The following is a 13276-nucleotide window of genomic DNA, read 5'->3' as shown; positions in this document are numbered from 1 at the left end:
AGTAAATTTTGGGTCTGTAGGCATCATTAGTATTTGCATGCCTTGCACTACTTTGGTGATTAGTTGAATGAAACAGGGGATTAGACAAGGAAGGAATATTAAACGAGCTGTAGCACATAGGAGGAAGAAACCTAGCTTCTTCCACCATTCTGTCCCCAACATGTTATTCCACCAATTAGTGGTCATCATTGACTCCCATTTTTGGACTGGCACATGGGCTATTTTTCTGATATTCTTGGCGATATCTAGAACGGCATTTCCATTGTCATCAATTTGCCAACAACAATCTGATGTATTAAATTTCCCGCAAACACCCCCCTCTTCAGCCAATAGATAGTCCAAAGCCAGTCTATTCTGATATATTGCAGCTCTGGCTTGACGTTGCTGACTGACTATTAATTCCATAGCCCCAGCTGTTTCATTGGTTATGATTTCTACTACAGCTTGGAGTCTTATAATGCGATTTAGCATGTAAATTGGGGATCAATATCCCCAACTTCCATCTTGTGCCCAAGTAGCTGGCCCATATGTTTCTAGTATGCGTTCAGGGGGCCATTCCTCATCTCCCCATTTTTGAGGTCCTCCAAACAATTCCCTTTAATTTCTTTTTAGGTACTCATGAACCGGCACTCTCAATTGATCTCCGTCTGGTCCTGGCAAAAGGAAGGATCCTGGCTGAATGATTCCCAGAGTACAATTCCCTTTCCATTGTGAAGGGAGCTTTGGGTATGCCCTTCTCCCACATATCCAAAATAAGCCATCTGGTGCCTTCTAATAATCATTTTTCTGTTGATTTATATTTTCCCAAAATTTAGATATTTCTGGGATTCCAGAGTAAGGATTTTTCCCTTTACCATTACATCTGGAGAGTCTGGTTTGATTATCATACACACAATTCTTTTCTTTTACTTTTCCTTGAGTTCAATACAGAGTTGATTCCTCTGGGATCTACCATGTAGAAGTTCCATTGCTAACCTTATACCTTTTACAGGGAGTATTTCCTATTTCTTTAAGAAATTTCTTCCCTGTCTGCCATAAACATTCTTCCCCTATCACTGTTGAACTTAGAATCCATCCTTCTGGTCGAGTCCCCCCTCTTATATTGGTCTGGTTCCACTTAAGGAGTTCCACCAGGCCTATGCTACTACTTTTCCATGGCCATTCCTCCGTCATCAAAGCTTCTCCACAGACCCAACTGTGAAAAACGAGGTTCACATAATTTTTATAGAATTTAAAAGTTTAATAAAAAAACAATTAGGAGAGAAAAATAAAGTATACAGATACGGCCGGGTGTCTCTGCATTCAGCTAAGAGAGCACACCTTACTAACAAAGGATTGTCCCTTAAAAATAGAATCCTACTACATATCCATAAATTCTCATACATATTCATACATTCTTCTTAGGATCTTTGGTGTTCTTCTGTTTAGTTTTCTCTTGCCCCCTTCCCAATAGATCAATCTTCTTGGCGCCATTGAGATTTACATTCTCTGATACCAGGAACGCAATAAATTCCTCCCCCAGAGCTCTGGTCACTGCTGTCTTCATCTGGCTAAGATAGTTTACAAATGCAGGAGTTCTCTAGCTATTTTTTTTTTCCTCAGTCTTTGGGTTATACAAACAAAGACAGTTTTTATTTTAATACTATGCCATAACCTAACATATATGTATTATACTACTATTTCTAAATTTCATCAATAACAGAAATAAAGAAAACTATATTAATACAACAAAATTTCTCATTCTTATACACATAACATTCATCTTAATATTTGCGAAAAGCCAATAACATAAAATGTATCTATAACAAAACCCCCCTTTTTCTTTTCATGAATCATTTGGCTTGAGCAATATTTCTTGTCTTCTAGCCTTTATTATTTGCTCATTTTTTTTTCCAAATTAATCTTGCTTCTTCAAGAGGATCTTCTATGTTGTTCTGTTTCTTTAACACCATAATTTTTTGTGCCGTTCTAGATGTAGTCAAGTTTGGATCTATAGGCATTGTTATCACTTGCATACTCTGAACTACTCTGGTGATTAGCTGAATAAAGCAGGGGATTAAACAAGGAAGAAATATCAAGCCAGTTGTAGCACACAAAAGGAAGAAGCCTAACTTTTTCCACCATTCTATTCCCAATAGATTATCCCACCAACTGCTTTTTAGTATTGGGTCCCATTTTTGAACTGGTACATGTGCTATTTTTCTGATATCATTGACTATATCCAGAACGGCATCCCCATTGTCATCTATTTTTAAACAACAATCTGATGTATTAAATTTCCCACAAACAGCTCCTTCTTCAGCTAACAAATAGTCTAAAGCCAGCCTATTCTGATATATTGCAGCTCTGGCTTGACGTTGCTGAGTGGATATTAATTCTATTACCCGAGCAGTTTTATTTGTTATTACTTCTACAACTGCCTGGAGCCTTATGATGCGATTTAGCATATAAACTGGGGTTCGGTATCCCCAACTCCCATCTTGTGCCCAGGTGGCTGGCCCATAGGTTTCCAATATGCGCTCAGGGGGCCATTCTTCATCTCCCCATTTTTGAAATCCTCCAATCTCCTCCCTTTTGCTTCTTTTTAGGTCCTCATATACTGGCACTCCTAGTTTGTCTCCATTTGGTCCTGGCAGAAGAAAAAATCCTGGCTGTATAATTCCCAAAGTACAACTCCCTTTCCATCGTGGGGGGAGTTTTGGGTATGCTCTTTTTCCACATATCTAAAATAAGCCATCTGGTGCTTTCCAAAAATCAATTTCCTGTTGATTTAAGTTCTCCCAGAGTTTGGAGATTTCAGGTATACTAAAGTAAGGATTCTTGCCTTTATCCTTTGTCTTGGTTCTAGAAGACAGGTGTCTGCTAGGGAGAGCAGGAGCCTCCCTTGGGATGAAAGAATGTAGACCCCCTCCCTCCGAATTATTATAAATTTGAAATCAAGGGGCTTTCAGGCAGAGATCTGGGGATAGGAATAACAGTTCTTTACTAGTATAACCAGGCAAACAAACAAACAATAACTACAGCAATAACAAGAACACAGAACCAGGGACCCCGGGACAGCTTTCTTGGCTGAGATGGGATGGAGGAGAGGTTTTGTTTTCACAAACCCCTCGGGCAGTCAGTCCCGGTGCTCCTGCAGGGCTCCGAGGAACAGTCGGCTGGAAACAGCAGGGACGAGCTGAGATCCTGGGCCGGTGGCTGAGGTGTATCAGCAGCTCCGCGGCGGTGGCTGCCACACGTCCCGGCAGGGCAGGGGGTGCGAGGCCACCAACCAAGAGGGGAGAAGGAGAAGAAGCAGCCTCTCCGTCTGGGTGATGGCGAAATTCCCTTCTGTCCACCGCAGCAGCTCCGCGACCCAGCACACGAACGTCCTTCCCCGAAGCCGAAGAAAAGCCAGCTAAAAACTGTCCCCACCCTCCATTTCTGCCCCCTTCCCCCCCCCCCCCCCCCCGGGCCCGGCTACTCTTTGTCTGTTGTCAATCACCCCTAAGTACCGGTAGTTAGGTTGTCCCAGCACATAATGGGTAAAAATTCCCCGTGCAGGCCAGAACGACAAAACAAAAAAAAAAAGGACACCTAACCCTCAACATCCTTACATTGAAACAGTTTAGTTTCATTATTATATATGCGATCTCCTTCTTTTGTTTTTCTGGGAGCCCAGTACCAAGTTGGTTCATCTGGGATCTACCATGTGGAAGTTTCATTACTAACTTTATATCTCTTACAGGGAGTATTTCCTACTTCATTAAGGAAATTCCTCCCCGTGCGCCAGAGACATTATTCTCCTATCACTGTTGAGCTTAAAATCCACCCTTCAGGACGGTTTTCTCTCTTTGTAATTGTTTGGTTCCATTTTAGGAGTTCAATTGGACCTAAGCTGCTGCCGTTCCATGGCCATTCTTCTGATGTCAAAGCCCCTCCACATACCCAACAGTTATTAATGTTAAGTTCTTTACTGATTCTCTCTCTCAACTCTACAAACTGTTTTTTTCCCAGTCTTGAGATATCTATTTCTTTTTCTAATTGTTCCAGTTTTGTATACAAATCTTGAAGTGAAACTGACACAGGAATAGATTGCTGTGCTGGTTTTGCCTTTTTGCTTATCAGTTGTTCTTTTACTAAATCTTGGGTTTTGCTCCCAATAATATATGTAAAACAAATCCATCTCTCCCCTTTTGGACATTCACTTCCTAACCTATTACCACTTGCTCCCAAATTTTCTGTAACCCAATATTTTTTCCCACTGTTATAAATGCAAAGGCAAATTTGGGTTAAATAAAAGAACAATTTATTATAAAACAATTTTTATAAAAAATAAACAATGAGGAAAAACCACAAAAAAACAAACAGCGCAGCGCTGGGTGGACAGGGGTCTATACCCAAAGGTATAGGTGTTCCCAAATCCACGAAGGAGGGTAGACTGTCCGGGGTTTTTATAGGGATTTTGTGCCTTGAGGCCAAATTCCAGGCAGGCACCATTCACCAAGGGTCCTTGATTGTTGGATGAATTGATTTCCTGGCGTTGGAGAATAGAGTCAAATAGACGTCCGGGCAGAGTCTCCTCATATGTAAAGAAGTTCTGAGTGTTCCTTGATTTCATTTTGGTTCAGGCCATCTGGATGGGATGGTTGGATCCGGGTTGGAGCTGATGGATATCTCGGCTGGACTTTTTCCCTTTGTCTGCCTGATTGCTTCCCCAACGGTGGCCTGCAAGGCGGGGTGTTTCAGGTCCGGTGATGAGTATCTCGTCGGAGCCTTTCCCTGTCAGCCTGATGGTTCATGTCCTGTTCATTCTTTTCCGTTGATGGGCGCCGAGCTTGTCCCTGTCAGCCTGATGGTCCATGTCCTGTTTGCATCTTCAGTCGGGGTTTGCAGGGAGGGGTGCCCAGGTGCGTGTGTGGAGTCCAAAAGATAGCCATCTCGGCCTGGCTCCTTTCTTTGTTTAGCTTAATCATTCGTGTCCTGCTTTTTCTTTCAGGCTGATGAACGTCGCCTAGGGTCGTTACCGCCTGAATGGGTAGTTACTGCTGGGTTTGGGGAAATTCTTCGGCCACACTATATTTTATATACTTTTTACATTGTTATAAATCTAGTTATATACTTATTTATTCTTTCACGAATTTTTATCCAAGGTTACATTTATCACACCATTATGCATACAGTTACCTAGTTTGGATGGGTTATAACAGTGACTGTTGATACGGGTATGAGTGACAAAAAAGGAACCTCGGTGTCTTTGCATATACAGCTTTCGGTAGCATTTATGGCACGTGTTTGCTGATATTCCAAAAGAGAAAAGACAAAAAATGAATGACAAAAAAAAGGAGTAACAGAGGTCCGGTATGGCTTGTATTCCCACTGTTATAAATGCAAAGGCAAATTTGGGTTAAATAAAAGAACAATTTATTATAAAACAATTTTTATAAAAAAATAAACAATGAGGAAAAACCACAATAAAATAAACAGCGCAGCGCTGGGTGGACAGGGGTCTATACCCAAAGGTATAGGTGTTCCCAAATCCACAAAGGAGGGTAGACTGTCTGGGGTTTTTATAGGGATTTTGTGTCCTGAGGCCAAATTCCAGGCAGGCACCATTCACCAAGGGTCCTTGATTGTTTGGATGAATTGTTTCCCTGGCGTTGGAGAATAGAGCCAAATAGACGTCCGAGCAGAGTCTCCTCATATGTAAAGAAGTTCTGAGTGTTCCTTGATTTCATTTTCGGTTTGGGCTCTCAGAGTGAAGTATCCAAGTCCGGTGTGGAGTCGACAGATATCTCGGCTGGGCTTCCACTTATTGTCCGGCCTGTTTGCATCTTCAGTTGGGGTTTGCAGGGAGGGGTGCCCAGGTGCGGTGTGGAGTCGATAGCCATCTCGGCCTGGCTCTTTTCTTTGTTTAGCTTAACCGTTCGTGTCCTGCTTTTTCTTTCAGGCTGATGAACGTCGCCTAGGGTCGTTACCGTCGTTACCGCCTGAATGGGTAGTTACTGCTGGGTTTGGGGAAATTCTTCGGCCACACTATATTTTATATACTTTTTACATTGTTACAAATCTAGTTATATACTTATTTATTCTTTCACGAATTTTTATCCAAGGTTACATTTATCACAGTCCCCCGCCTAATAATCCATCACATTAAAAATTCGTGTTATTTTATCCAATTCTACGGGGGAAGGACTATAATTTTCACTCACATTCATTTTCTTCCTAGTCTGTTAACGAATTCTCACAATATTCTTGTGACAGGTTATGTTTATTTTGTTTTCAGGGTCCATCCCTTCTTCATCTCTGGAGAAGCAGAACACTTGGTCGAATTGCAAACATACTCAGTCATCATTACTTTTTAACAAATCAAGAATTATCGGTTCATTATTAAAAGAGGCTTTTTCTTCATGTTTTAAATTTTTACCTTCCCAATACACTTTCCCCCCATGGTACACATTTTTAAGTTTGCTTTATTGTAACATAAAGGGTTAACCTTATAATATGCTAAAAAGGTGGATTGTCTTTTTCCTCTTATCCAGACAGTTTTGTTACATTGGCTGCAGATTGGAATTGGAGGGAGCATTCCCACTTCTCTCTTATACCTGAAGTGGGTAGCTTTAGTTTTTTTTCTCATAGGAGTTTTAGACTGCCCGTCCTTAAAACTTGCCCCTGAGTGGTAACACCAGACCTCCCCCTTTAATTCACAAAGATTATACTGAGTGCTGTTAGACAAACAACGTTCCGGAGGACAATAGTTAACTATTCGTCTGGTATCTGTGGCAGTCTGACACTGCTCACACTTCCCCAGGAGACGCTCCCCCGGAGGTACCTCGGGAATCATTCCCTCGGCCAAGCACACGGCTAGACTCAGGACAGTCAGGATTCCCCACCGGTGTATCCCTCTGCCTTGCCCTTCGCCCGTATAGAAATATACGGCGGGGATTACCATCTTCTCGGCAGCAAGGATATTCTTCAGGGGCCCTTGTAGTCCTAATGGCGTACTTTCTCTTGAAAGCAGCCCACCGAGACGACTTAATTGTGTCTGTCCTGCACGGTACTTTGACTGTTTTTTTTTGGCACTCAATTTCTAAAGTTTCTGCCTTGGAGTCTAGTTTACCTCTAATCCCCTTTTGAAAAAGCAGGTACCACTCAGGAGAGTCAAGTTCTAAAAACCCCGCCCGGGTGACAAGTATTAAGAAACGGCTAGTCAGCTCCTGTTCTTTAGTCAGACAATTGGTACACAATCCCTTAGGTTTGTACTCTCCCCAACAGTGGGTTACTCAAATTTGTTTACAATAAGCACATTTAAAATGTATAAATGGAAAACAATCACAGTTTGCGTTGATGTAACTTATCTGGTTTGTAGCTCTACGATCTCAGAACAATCATGTACTAATTTTTCTGAATAGAAACTGAGCAGGATTTTTGTGCAGTGGTTTTCAATTCTAAACCGGGTGAGCTGATTAAGATGGCTTCATATTTTAGAAGCCTGGAATCAGTCAGCCACTTCTCTGCTTTTTGCTGCAATATGTTTCTCACGTCGTGGGGAGTGTAAACTACCAGGGGAGGAAAAGTTATTTTCTTCGCTTCTCCCACTAACAGAGCCACTGCTACAATTGCTTGTAAACACGTAGGCCAACCCCGACTGACTGGATCTAAGATCTTTGAAGCCTATAGGCTTCCTTTTGTCTGCCCATTCCTGAGTCAGGACTCCCTGTGCTGTTTGTCCACTCACATCTACAAACAACTGGAATTCTTTATTCGTATCTGGTAGAGTTAGTACCGGGGCAGTCATAAGAACAGTTTTTAATTTCTGGAAATTAGACTCATCCTGTTCAGTCCACTTCAGCCTGTCAGTGTTTAATCTTTCATACAAAAACTTCACTTTTTCACTGAAACCCTCAATCCACTGCCTGCAATATCCCAAGAGCCCTAGAATTTGTCTAATTTGCCTTTTTGTTTTTGGTGCAGGCAATGCAAGGATGCCTGCTACCCTCTCCGGGTCCAATTTTTTTTTTTTTTTTTTTTTTTTTTTTTTTTTTTTTTTCCCTTGAGATATCCAATGTCCGAGGTATTTTATTTTTTATTTCAGGCTCTGTGAATTGCAGCTTGGATTTTGATACTTTCAAACCTTTCCTTCTTAGAAAGTTTAACAAGGCAATCGTGCTTTTCCTCACGCTCTCTTCAGTCGGTCCAGCTATTAGCAAGTCATCTACATATTGCAAAAGCTTTGTCCTGTCCTCAAGAGCAAATTGGGTTAACATTTGTTCTAAAACTTGTCTGAAAAGGTTCGGAGACTCCACAAACCCCTGGGGGAGGACCGTCCACCTTAGCTGTTGCTTACGGTTTGTATCTGGGTCCTCCCACTGAAATGCAAAATAATCTCTACTCCTTTCATCCAGAGGGCAAGTCCAAAAAGCATCTTTCAAATCAATCACACTATACCACACATCTTCTGGTGTGAGTCTATTTAGTAAAGTATAGGGGTTGGCCACCACCGGGAATCTAGTCCGGGTCTTAGCGTTTACCGCTCGTAGGTCCTGGACCAATCGGAAACTGCCATCCGTCTTTCTTACAGCCAGGATGGGGGTGTTGTGTTGAGACATGCAAGGTTCTAAAGTACCCCCTTTTAGGAGGTCATCAATTATTTGTTTCAACCCCCTTCTCCCTTCCATCGGGATGGGATATTGTTTAACCCTTATAGGGTCTTCAGAGTTCTCGATTTCTATTTTGATAGGTTTGATATCTAGCTTTCCTACCTCTCTCTTTGAATGCCATACTTCAGGGTTTATTTTCTTCTCATCTTTAGGAGTCAACTTAAATATTTTCACCACCAATTTAGAATTTTTTTAATCATGATATTAATTCTTAAAGCGACAATCATGTCCCTTCCCAACAAATTGTAATCTGCTTCTTCCACTAATAGTAAATTCCCTACGCAAATTTTATTTTCAGATTCTATTTCCACATCTTTTATTACAGGCACTTCAAAGGGGTCTCCCTTTGCACCGATTACAAAAACTTTTTCTCTGCTAGCCACACATCCGTATGGCAATTTCTGCAGGGTACTTCTTTCTGCCCCAGTATCCACAAGAAAACTTACCTCCTGTCGTTGGGGTCCCACTTTTAATTTTATCAAGGGCTCCTTGGATGTTCCGGTCCTCAAATTAAAGAGCCCCTGACACCCCTAATCTTCCTGAAAAATTTTCTCATCTTTTATTCTTTGTTTACAATTCCGCTGAACGTGTCCTACCTTTTTACAGTAGTAGCATTCAGGGGGTTCTCTCCGTGGGGCCGGGGCTGCCCGGTGAGAACCTCGACTTTTTCCGGGTAGTATTTTAAACTTACCCTGCATCTGCTCTTGTTTCTGGACCTCTTTCACCGCAGTTACTAAAACCTTAGCTTGCAATTTCTGCTTCTCATCCTCTCTCCTCATGTATACTTTTTGAGCTTCCCTTAGGAGCTCCTGGAGGCTTTTATCTTGCCACCCCTCGATCTTTTCTAATTTTCTCCTAATGTCTTCCCAAGATTTAGCAACGAATTGTGTTTTTAACAGAACCTCCCCCACAGGAGAGTTCGGGTCAGTCGCAGAGTAAATCTGTAAACTTCGCCGTAATCTCTCGATCTATTCAGTGGGTGGTTCCTCTTTTCCTTGACACTCTCTAAAAACTTTGCTAATATTCTGGCCCCTAGGGACCGCTTCTCTTATACCTTGTACAATTATGCTCCTTAAATTCATCATGTTCCGTCTGCCTTCCTCCGTCTGTGCATTCCAGCTCGGGCTTACACTAGGCCATTTCTGGTTACCTGGCGTCCCCTGTGGATTGCGTCTGTCCCAGTCTCTGATACCGGCTTGTTTAATCATCTCTCTTTCCTCCTGATTAAACAATGATCTCAGGATTGCCATAAGATCGTCAAAGGTATAAATACTACTCCCTAAAAATTCATCTAACCTCTCAGCCACACCAAAAGGGTCATCTAACAACCGCCCCATCTCTTTTTAAATGCTCTTACATCTCCAGAGTTAAGGGGTACATTCACAAAACCGATCACTCCCGGGGCCGTCGGTACTTCCCTAAGAGGGAACAACCGGTGCCCCTCTTCACTCTCTCCCCATTCATTATCCATCATTCTCGCTCTCAAACGGGTTCTACTTGCGGGAGGGGAGTTGGTGATTGTGGGTTGCCTCCCCGTTATCAATTGTGGGAATTCTGCCGCCACCCGGCTGAAGGGAGGGATCCCCTCCGTTGTATGGGAGGGTCCCGGTTGTGGCGGCTGGACCGGCAAGGACGGATAGGGTGATCCCCAGCCTTGTGCAGGAAAAACCTCCGAGGAGGTTGCTGTGGTTACGGTGTTTACAGGCGGGGAAAGGGGAAGGGCTGCCGGCATCGCTGCCAGCCCCGAGTCTCCCACTTGAGACATATGCATCTCAGTGGGTTGGTCTCGGGGGCCCAAGGGTGCTGAAGGCACCACTTGATCTGCAGAGGAAGGTCCCGCCGGTCCACGATATGGGGGTGGTAAGTGATCGAGGGGTTCCCAGGACTCAGCTCTCGACTCACGTTTTTCTTTTTGTTTTATTGGGAATAGCCCTACTCTGACATTTACCCAGAGCTTAGCATATTCCTTCTCCTCAGGATCTGAGGGGACCTTGTTTCTCCACATAGGAGAATAACTTATTACACGTCCATTTTTCAAATGTGCCTAACACTGGCCAAGTGAGATGACTCTCTCAACTCCCTGTCCTCCCCAAACCTCCATACAATAATGTATCAATTTTTCCTTTGATTTCCCCTTCCTCTGGGGACAATCTTCCCAGTGTTTTAGCATCCACCCCAAGGGACTTTTCCAGTGGGATGTCTGGTGATCCCTCCCCCTGATCGGAGGAATCTTTCCCTGTGCTTCTTCTTTGAAGCTTACTCTTTTTCTGCCCCATACTTCGCAAATATATTTTCTTACCTTTCTTCGACTTCTCCGGGAGTGCGGTTATCTGTTTCTGCGTTGTGTACTTACTCTAGGAATCCAAAATTTTGCGCCGATACTCAACCCTTCAGCGAGCTGAGCTGAGGTCTCTTGTAATCGGTACTTTTGATCCTCTTCTGGACCTCTACTGGGTGTCCGTTAACTAAAAGGGTTTACCAGTTCCCCCGAGCTCGACAGGACGTATCCCCTTCCCCTTTTAGTTCCTTGCGATCAGTCCCCGAGACACCCTTTGGCCTCAGGTTTTTACAAGTGTGTGTCGAGAGAAAAAAAACTTTCACACTCTGTATCGCTTCCTTCGCGGCCGGCCAAATTTCCCTCGCGGGGAGGATGGAAACGCGGCCTTGAAGTCCAACACTCGCCCCGTGATCAGATCACGTCTCACACACTCGCCTCGCCTGATCGCCCACTCAACCAGCAGTACTTACTAACAGCTATTTTCCTGCGTGGGTGTCTTTGTGCACAATAGACGTTTTACGAGCAAAACAAGCCGCGGCTTCCCGAAGGCTCCGTGCCTTCCCGAGCTCTCCGATCCGGATCCTTTTCCTTTTTATTGTGGTTTTTATCTCAGCCTAAATTTGGTTCGGATGTCAGAATGAACTACGGGGGCTCTCAACTCACCAGGCCGCCAAAATCAGCGGGGGTACCCGTCCTGGGCAGTGAGATTCCCCGCAGTTTCTCCGATCCGAGTTCACAGCACCAATCTGTTATAAATGCAAAGGCAAATTTGGGTTAAATAAAAGAACAATTTATTATAAAACAATTTTTATAAAAAAATAAACAATGAGGAAAAACCACAATAAAATAAACAGCGCAGCGCTGGGTGGACAGGGGTCTATACCCAAAGGTATAGGTGTTCCCAAATCCACAAAGGAGGGTAGACTGTCTGGGGTTTTTATAGGGATTTTGTGTCCTGAGGCCAAATTCCAGGCAGGCACCATTCACCAAGGGTCCTTGATTGTTGGATGAATTGATTTCCTGGCGTTGGAGAAAGAGTCAAATAGACGTCCGGGCAGAGTCTCCTCATATGTAAAGAAGTTCTGAGTGTTCCTTGATTTCATTTTCGGTTTGGGCTTCTCAGAGTGAAGTATCCAAGTCCGGGGTGGAGTCGACAGATATCTCGGCTGGGCTTCCACTTATTGCCCGGCCTGTTTGCATCTTCAGGTGGGGTCTGCAGGGAGGGGTGGTGCCCAGGTGGCGGTGTGGAGTCGATAGCCATCTCGGCCTGGCTCTTTTCTTTGTTTAGCTTAACCGTTCGTGTCCTGCTTTTTCTTTCAGGCTGATGAACGTCGCCTAGGGTCGTTACCGTCGTTACCGCCTGAATGGGTAGTTACTGCTGGGTTTGGGGAAATTCTTCGGCCACACTATATTTTATATACTTTTTACATTGTTACAAATCTAGTTATATACTTATTTATTCTTTCACGAATTTTTATCCAAGGTTACATTTATCACACCACCTCCCATGCCTATGGGGTTGCTGCCCATAGCAGGTGTATATTATCTTCTTGGTGGCGACTACAGTGGCCAACCCGGTCTTGCCCTCTATTTCCTTATCAACTCCTTTTTGTCAGTTTCCAGGCAAATAGCTTTTAGCACTTCCTAATTGTAATTTCCCACTGTTCCTCAGGTATTTCTCACTCAACAGGCACTAATAATTCCCATCCACAAAGCAAAGTTATTATTTCAGTTGTTCTTAATTCAGTCTGGAGAGAGGATCGATTTAGCACTCTACATTTCATGTAAAGAGAACGACAATTGTGTGTACTATAATACAAATTTTCTTTACAATTTAAATACTTACATTTAATTCAGCTAGCATGTCTTAGGATGTTTGAGACAGGGTATATGGTATGGCACTGATGGGAGTTGTAATTCTCCCTCCTCTTTGTATAAGTCACAGGCAAGAGCCAGAACTTGGGAATTTCTTAATTTGAAACAGTCCGGAGGTTTGAGGTGGGAGTATTCCTTCCCAAGGTGGGTACCTGAGATGTTTTAAAGCTTGTCCAGGCAGCACTTGAAACCACTGGTATAAGCTAGGCTTTACTTCTCAGGTAGGTGCTATTCTCTGTACATTCCTTGGATCATGTGGATTTTCCCAGTTCATTACCACCCAGTCCCCGTTTTAGAGTCAATTTGGTATCACCCGGTTCAGAAGTTACAGTCCACTCCTCAGGTCTCTTCACAGGTCCTTTGATTCTGCTGGCGTGGATCCACCCTCGTTCCCCCTGGTCCGGATTGCAGCCTCCATTGTCAGCAGTACCCCTGAAAAGGGACCTTCTCATTGTGGAGTTAAGGATTGTTTCTTTTCCATGTT

Source organism: Pseudopodoces humilis, chromosome 12 (genome assembly GCF_049639895.1).
Source record: "Pseudopodoces humilis isolate 2021_Gansu_Grassland_sample_001 chromosome 12, ASM4963989v1, whole genome shotgun sequence".
NCBI lineage: Eukaryota > Metazoa > Chordata > Aves > Passeriformes > Paridae > Pseudopodoces > Pseudopodoces humilis.
Note: the sequence above shows the minus strand (reverse complement) of the source record.